Source organism: Meleagris gallopavo, chromosome Z (genome assembly GCF_000146605.3).
Source record: "Meleagris gallopavo isolate NT-WF06-2002-E0010 breed Aviagen turkey brand Nicholas breeding stock chromosome Z, Turkey_5.1, whole genome shotgun sequence".
NCBI lineage: Eukaryota > Metazoa > Chordata > Aves > Galliformes > Phasianidae > Meleagris > Meleagris gallopavo.
Window position 1 is genome coordinate 30,876,604 of NC_015041.2, and position 7,478 is coordinate 30,884,081.

Below are 7,478 nucleotides of genomic sequence, written 5' to 3' on the forward strand. Positions count from 1 at the left end.
AATTAATATTGTAAATGAAGTAAATGCTTAGTTGTTTTATATTTCAGTGTTCCTAAGTACAAACAATCCAGTAAATGCAAAGTGACTATTTCAACAAGTTCATTCCCAAAGAATCTCTTGGAAAGAGTCCAGCAGAGGGCCACAAAGATGGTGAAGGGCCTGGAGCATCTCCCCTATGAAGAAAGGCTAAGTGAACTGGGTCTGTTTAGCCTTGAGAAAAGAAGACTGAGAGGGGACCTGATCCAGGTTTGTAAATATCTGAGGTGTGGCGGCCATAGCGGTGAGGCCAGTCTCTTTTCAGTGGTACGTGGAGACAGGACGAGGGGAAACGGACATAAGCTGCAGCACAGGAAGTTTCGCACGAATGTGCGTAAGAACTTCTTCACGGTGAGGGTGACGGAGCACTGGAACAGAGCTGCCCAGGGGGGTTGTAAAGTCTCCTTCTCTGGAGATATTCAAGTCTCGCCTGGACGCCTACCTGTGCGACGTGGTGTAGGGAACCTGCTTTGGCAGGGGGGTTGGTCTCGATGATCTCTAGAGGTCCCTTCCAACCCCTACAATTCTGTGATTCTGTGATTCTGTGAATCTCAAAAACTCAGTACTCACAGGCTAGAAAACATAGGCAAGCAAGACAGTTACACCAGGAAAATACTTAGATCTTCAGCAGTAATGTATAGAAAATGGAGGTAGAGATGTGTACCTGTAAATTAAAAGGACTCTGCTATCTGAAGTTTACTCCCAGTTAAGGACATTAAATACAATAAATCACAGAAATATTTTAATACTTGTTTTGTAATTCTGATTTTAAAAAACCCAACAAATATATTTTTCACTGTTGAAAATATTTTGAATAGCTGAGATTCTTAGGCACTGATTATGTTTGCAAATTTGATACCACGAAACAGATGGCATTTATCATATACCACTGAAAACACCTCTCTGTCAGTGTGCAGAGTACCTTCCTAGCAATAAATTCACACACCCAGGTGGTGGCTCCTACTTGCATGAGATTTCAGTTCAAAATCACTCACTTAATTTTTCCTAGTTCTACTTAGTCAGGTTTTCAGGACCCAAATAACGGCAGAAGCTCTTGGGGCAAACTCTGTCCACTGTATGAATGAAAATTCAGGGAAAAAAAAGTGGAGATGTGGGTAGAAAAATAACTTGTCCTAAATTAACTTGGGTTTTCTGGTTGCTAGTTCATTCAAACTACCTGCATTTTAACTGGCATTAAAGAAGATGCTAACCTATGGAAAAAGAGATTCACTAAGGACTCTCCCATTTGTATTTCCATCTAAGTTCCAAATGAAGATGTATTTCCCTGTCCTTTCTTCTGAAAGACTGCAAAGCCCTTTTCACTCTGCTGCTGACTCATTGGCTGTCATCAGGGAAAAGCCTGTGTGGCCTGCATGCACCTCCAGATGCAACTAACCTGGATAAACCACTGCTTGCATCCTGCTGGTCGGTTGTGTGTTGCATTGAGAGTTCATGCATCTGCTGATGATGGGCAGATGGGTGTTTTCACTCAGGGCCTGCCTTCTGATGTGTGAGCATCTCCACCAGCTACTTCTGAGGAAACAATGGAATACAACTGTGTGTAGAAATAAAACTGTGTAGAAAGAAAACAACAACTGCAGGTCTTCGCAGGTATGTTGTGGGGCTGAAGAAATTCAGCCTACATAGCTCCAGTTGAGAAGCCACTTACTGTGTGGCTAACAAAGACAAGCAGGTTCATCACTGTTATGGTTTTATGATTTTTGGTCATCAATATTTCACATCATAACATCATGTAGTGCACTGGGAGTTAAAGTGTTAGTGCTCCAGTTCCGGGTACCTGTCTGGAAGAGAAGAACTACATTCCCCAGGGGGCTTTGTGGTCAGAGAGGAGATATAACCCCTGGCAAGGTCACCTGATGTACTCTTTCTTCGGCAGCCTCTCCTCCCTGCTGCTCAACCGGATTGCGCATCTCACCTCAGCGTTATGGTGAGGCCTATCTACCTTTCGGACACTCTCATTATATTTGATTTATTAGCTTCAATTTGAATTATATTGTATTATAGTGTGTTATCTTGCATTCCGATGCTATATTCTGTAAATTAGTTTGTTTCTCCTCAGATCGTTGCCTCTGTTTTTAATTATTTTGGGGTCCCCTGTTTTCCTTTTCTGGTGCTGTGGATTTGCGAAATCCCTCTGCCCACTAGTCACGGAACTGGGCCGAACCAGACCATAAACTATTGACAATCATTTAAGCCAACCCCCTTTGTCCTACCCGAGAAAGATATGCTTTCCACAGTGGCAATTTGGAGAAAGCCAGAATTTTGTGTAGGGACCTGCTCTTTATTGGCAGAGGTAGTCAGTGCTCTCTGTCAGTTCTCCGTTGCTGCCCTTATTGTGTGACATTCAGACCAGAGGATGATGCTTTGGTTGCAAGATTGCCAGCAGGGGTTTTGGCTGGTGAGTAGGACAGCTGCCATAATGCTAAAGTAAGTATAAATTTGGAACAAGAACACACTGACTCCCTGCTTACTCTCTATGCCTTGGCTGTACGTTGCTCTCTCCTGCATTAGGGATTTTATTGTTTTCTCCTTGACAGCAGGGATGATTGCCTTCAAGGGTCCTCAAACACACCTGCTGCTGGACACTTTGGTATTGATACAATTCCAAGAAAATGAGGGTTTTGACAGCCATGCGTTGCCATTTATTAATCCAGATGAGACTGCTTGTGTTGCACTGAGGACATGACCTTGTGCTGCAATCCACCTGCCTCTCTTGGCACTTCATAGGAGCAATGCTTCTCCGGGACTTCCTGATGCTGTTTGTGGTAGAACTGATGGCTGGTAGATATCTTTTTTGCCCATTGCCGGAGTCCTCTTCTCATAAGTCCTGCATCTTGAATTTTGTGGTTACAGCTGCTTCAGCCAATCTACAACAGATGCCAGGGCACCATTACGCCAATATATTTTTTTTCTATTTCTCCTCTGTAAGCCAGGACTGATGAGTTCACCAAGGCAGGTTAAACAATGAGTGCATGTAAACTGGTAACACCTTCCTCCTGATACCCAGACTTTGGCACAAACCCGCTGTGAAATGAATGAAGACATGAATAGAGTGATACTAATCTAAGTTTCTCCCTTTTCCTTCCATGACACCAGGTGATGATTACAGAGCTAACCCTCATCTCTGTACTTTCACTTGCTTACTGGTACCAAGGACAGCTAAAAGTAGCACGAATTGTGCTGTCAGGTGGGCAAATTGGCCTTGCCTGAAGGACAGCAGTGCCTGGAGTGCACCTGGAGTATTTTGTTGGCATCAATCCCCTACTCTGCTCTTTCCTGTAAGCAAGGCTACATTTCTCCTTGGGGTCCAATAGATTACATAAACACAGGTGGCCTGAGATACTAATTAAGCTGAAAAAGTTTGAAACTCTGAGGTTTAAAAATTCTCAAGCTGAGAATCGGAGTTGTGCTAAAGCTGTTTCACTCCCATTTGTCCAGGACAAATTCTTGGTGAGGATCCTTCCCACTGCCTGAATCTTAAAACAAGACCTAAGATCCTCATGCTCTGGGCATTGCCTGCCTTTAATCATGGAGTACGGTTTTATGACAGCCTTTATTTCTGGGCACGGTGAGGAGTAGAGATAGCAGAGGTGTGGAGAGGCCTAGAGCAGTAGAACAGTAGAAATGGGGCTGAGGACAGGGCAGATTTGGCTCCACTGTGTTCTTGCCTTTACCAGGACAACAACCTAACAGGTTTAAATTGACCTTTTTTCCTTTAATTTTTTTCTTATTTTCTCCAGTGAGTTAATGAGTTTTCTGATGCCTCTGATAGAGCCAGAAACACTGAACCATTCAGCACATTACCCTGGATGGATACAAGTTTTCCAATACCAAAACTAAGTCTTCCAAAGAGTCTTGCATATTGTGAGGTCCATAAGCTCATTAGAGTTCGTATTGGCTGGCAACATCTCCTCGCTGCAAAGAATCATGCTGCAATCCCTGAGACGAAAAAACTGCAGATGCCAAATTAGCGAGAGTTGGCCATTGCCATGGGAGCCCAAATCTACCCTTGCAATATGGCATGCTATCAGGGCAAGTAAATGGGAAATGATGACACATGTAGGTATAGATGTTCATAGGGAGTTAGAAAATTCTTGAGCAATTTTCCTTTTCTCTCATCCTAATTAGTAACCAAGAATATGAAATAAGCATGTGAGATCTGTGTTTTTTGCTGTCACCAAACTGATAACCATTCTGTCATTTTATAGTACAATTAAACCAATCTGCAGGGAGACAGGAAGGAAAGCAATCTAATAAGAGTAATTCTAGAAATAAATTATAACTGATAACTTTCTTATCAATTTTCCTTGTACTTCCCCTCCCTGCCCACCCGTCCTGTTCTCTGCTCTGTTCCTGGAACTAAATGTTCAGTGCTGTGGCCTGCTGTCCCTGGCAATACACCTCAAACTGCAAGACAGGCCTCCTCCAAGGCTCAGACCCAGCTCTGCTGCAGGGACTCACCCATTACTGAGAAACAAGCACGTCCCATTTTTGTACATCTGATGCAGCTGTCTGGGGAAAGCTGTAGTGGAGGGCTTGTATTTGCACATTTACACACATCATTAGCTGTAGACTTGTGAAACATGGATGCAGGTACTCCATAGATCTGGAGGAAACTCTGGTTCATTCGAAGATTCTCCCCAGTCTGTCACTGAAATGCCTAACTTGGTGCCAGGTAGCATTTGCATTTGAGGCTTCAGAGAGAATTACTGTAGGTTTAAGGCCTAAGCACTGGCACCTCAAGGCCCCCAAAAAACCCTTGCCCACAAAAAGTGAATGTCATACAAAACACTGATAAGGAAATTTGCATAAACAGGAGATGACAGAATGATTCAAACACCCTGTAGAGCGATAGTCTGTATCTGTGTATTCTCTACAAGTGTTTGGCACAAATATTTATTTCTCTTAAAGAGGTGCTGACAGAATTCCCTGTTTTAAAAAGAAACTCTGAAGCCTTTCCAGAGAAGGGATCAAATACTCAGTTTTAACAGCACAGCACTTTTCTCCCTTTCAGTGACCCCTCCAAATGAAAGCCCTTGTCAATGAAACAGCAATAGTGAGTGAGCAGAGGTTTTTTTTTTACCAGGCAGTGTGGATGAGGCAGAGAAGTACTTGCCTGCAGCAGAGAAAACATAAGGCAAGGAAATTTTCCATCATTCTCCTGGAGAGGACTGAGGAGGTGATTAAACATGTTTTTCTTCCTCCCCTACACCATCAAGGCCTGCTGTGGTATGGAGGATTTCAAACCCGTTGCCTCCTTTAAGGAGTAGTGGCAGCTGAGGCAGGGATCAAATGCTGGCACGATTTGAGCATACTGCAGCTTTGTTTTTTGTAGGATGTGTTTCACTTTCTTGTTTGTTTTTTTCCCATTTGGCAAGCATGAATATCTCAGGACACTGCTCTCAATGCATACTGTACTTGTAAACTTCTTGTGCCTTTCCAATCAAATATCCTAGTTTGCAAGCATGTAAGACTGAGCAGTAAACAACAAGGTGTAAATCTGAAGAGCTGCTTTTAAAAGAACCTATGAAGAAACATGTCAGTGAAGAAATGTAGGGAAACTCAGCCCCAGTGGGGCAATAGGATGACAAACAAGCTTCAGGAAGTTGTTGTCTGGTAGATTCACGCTGGATTGTTAATGAAAAATTCTCATTTAACTAAATTTTAAGCTCACTCAAACACAAATGCCGTCCTTGTTCCGTGTACGCACAGCAGGTAGGACAGTGATATGGCAAGAGGCACTGAGTGAGGCTTTAACACTTACAATTAAGAGTAGCCACGCAGATCCTCATTCAGCAAGCAGTTAAAAAACCATTTTCACAGCCATGCTGGGTCCAAGAAAATTAAAACAGAAAATACTGAGCAAAGTGACAGACTGTCAAGCATTTTTATTATTATTTATTGTTGTTACTGTTATTCACACTTAGACAACTTAATTACTTAAAGTGATTTAGATGAAAAGCTGTATCAATATCATAAGGTTCACATATTTATGTGGAAAAAGTGTACACAACACAGTGAAACATTCTGTAGATGCAGTGAAGTAGGACAGTTGATAAAAGGGATTATTTCTGAGAGCCTATGTACAAATAAATATAGCTTTCATACTATGTACAAACTTATACTCACAGAGAATACAATGATTCAGAGATAAGCAAATTTCATACAGTGAGTAATGATCCATACACATAAACACAAGAGATAAACTGGAATTTTCTGGGGCTTGCTTAGACCAGCTTCCACGGTAGTAATTTTTTTTTATGATTGAAACAAGTAAGATGGGGGATATCAGGTTTTTATCACAGTAAGTTGAAAATGAGAGATGGGAAAGTATGAAAACTACAAATTGAAACAATCAAGCTAAAAAATCTGTATTACAAAAATAGCATCTGATTGTCAGTTATAGCATGCTATGGTTACTTTCACATGACAACACAGAGGCCTGATCTTTCCACCTCTAATGACAGAAAAAGTTCCCACTCACGGGAATCAATTCCCCAGAATCAGGACTGCAAAATTAGGACTGTGTAACAGAGATCTCGGTAATGGAAATGAACACAAAACCAAACAAATTCCTTTTGACATTACCTAAATTTGACAGGGGATTAAAAGAAGTGTTTGATTGGTTGGATAGCCTGACCATAAAATACTTACCTTTTTTTTTTCTAGAAAAGATGTGACAGGAATAACCTGGATTATATGCACTTTCTAAATTATGAGGGCCTTCCTTTACAGTGGTCTTGGTGAGACAATGTGTTGGAGTAATAGGAGGATTTAACTGTGTCCTTGGGCCTGACTCTGCGAGCATTGTATTCCTTTTTCTGGGGTGAACACGGACGGCAGGACTGAGCTCCTGCTGCAAAGGCAGTGTGCAGCATTTTGTACAGTCTCACAGGGAATCTCAAGAGTATGAGCAAACTCCCTCTGACTTACTCACAGCTCCACTAAGGCAAAACCAGATCCTGCTTTACTGTACATTTGTTTGATGGTATTTTACATCATACCTTAAACAAAGATGCGAAATGGATTCTTCACTTTAAAATTATCCCCTTATTTAGAAACCCAAAGCTAATTTTCTGGGCTCTTATGGCTTCTCTTTACATTAAGACAACTATGTGACATAAAATAAAAGTAAAAAAAAAAAGTAGTAAAGTGCAAGATCTTTAAAAACGCATACAAATTTCACCGTTTAGATTGGTTTTGTGTTTGATGAGGGGTGAATTTGCAATTAATCTACATGAATGTAAAGTTCACTTACCATTTTCTACTTACATCATTTCTTACTCAGTTCTTGTCCTTGGCCACTTATGGCTCATTTGGGAACGAGTGCCCAGCTGCGCATCTCTTCTAAATGTGCTCTAAGTGGTTACATGGCTTCTAGGTTGGGGCTGACTCATATCTGGCTGACCAGGAACAAGGGC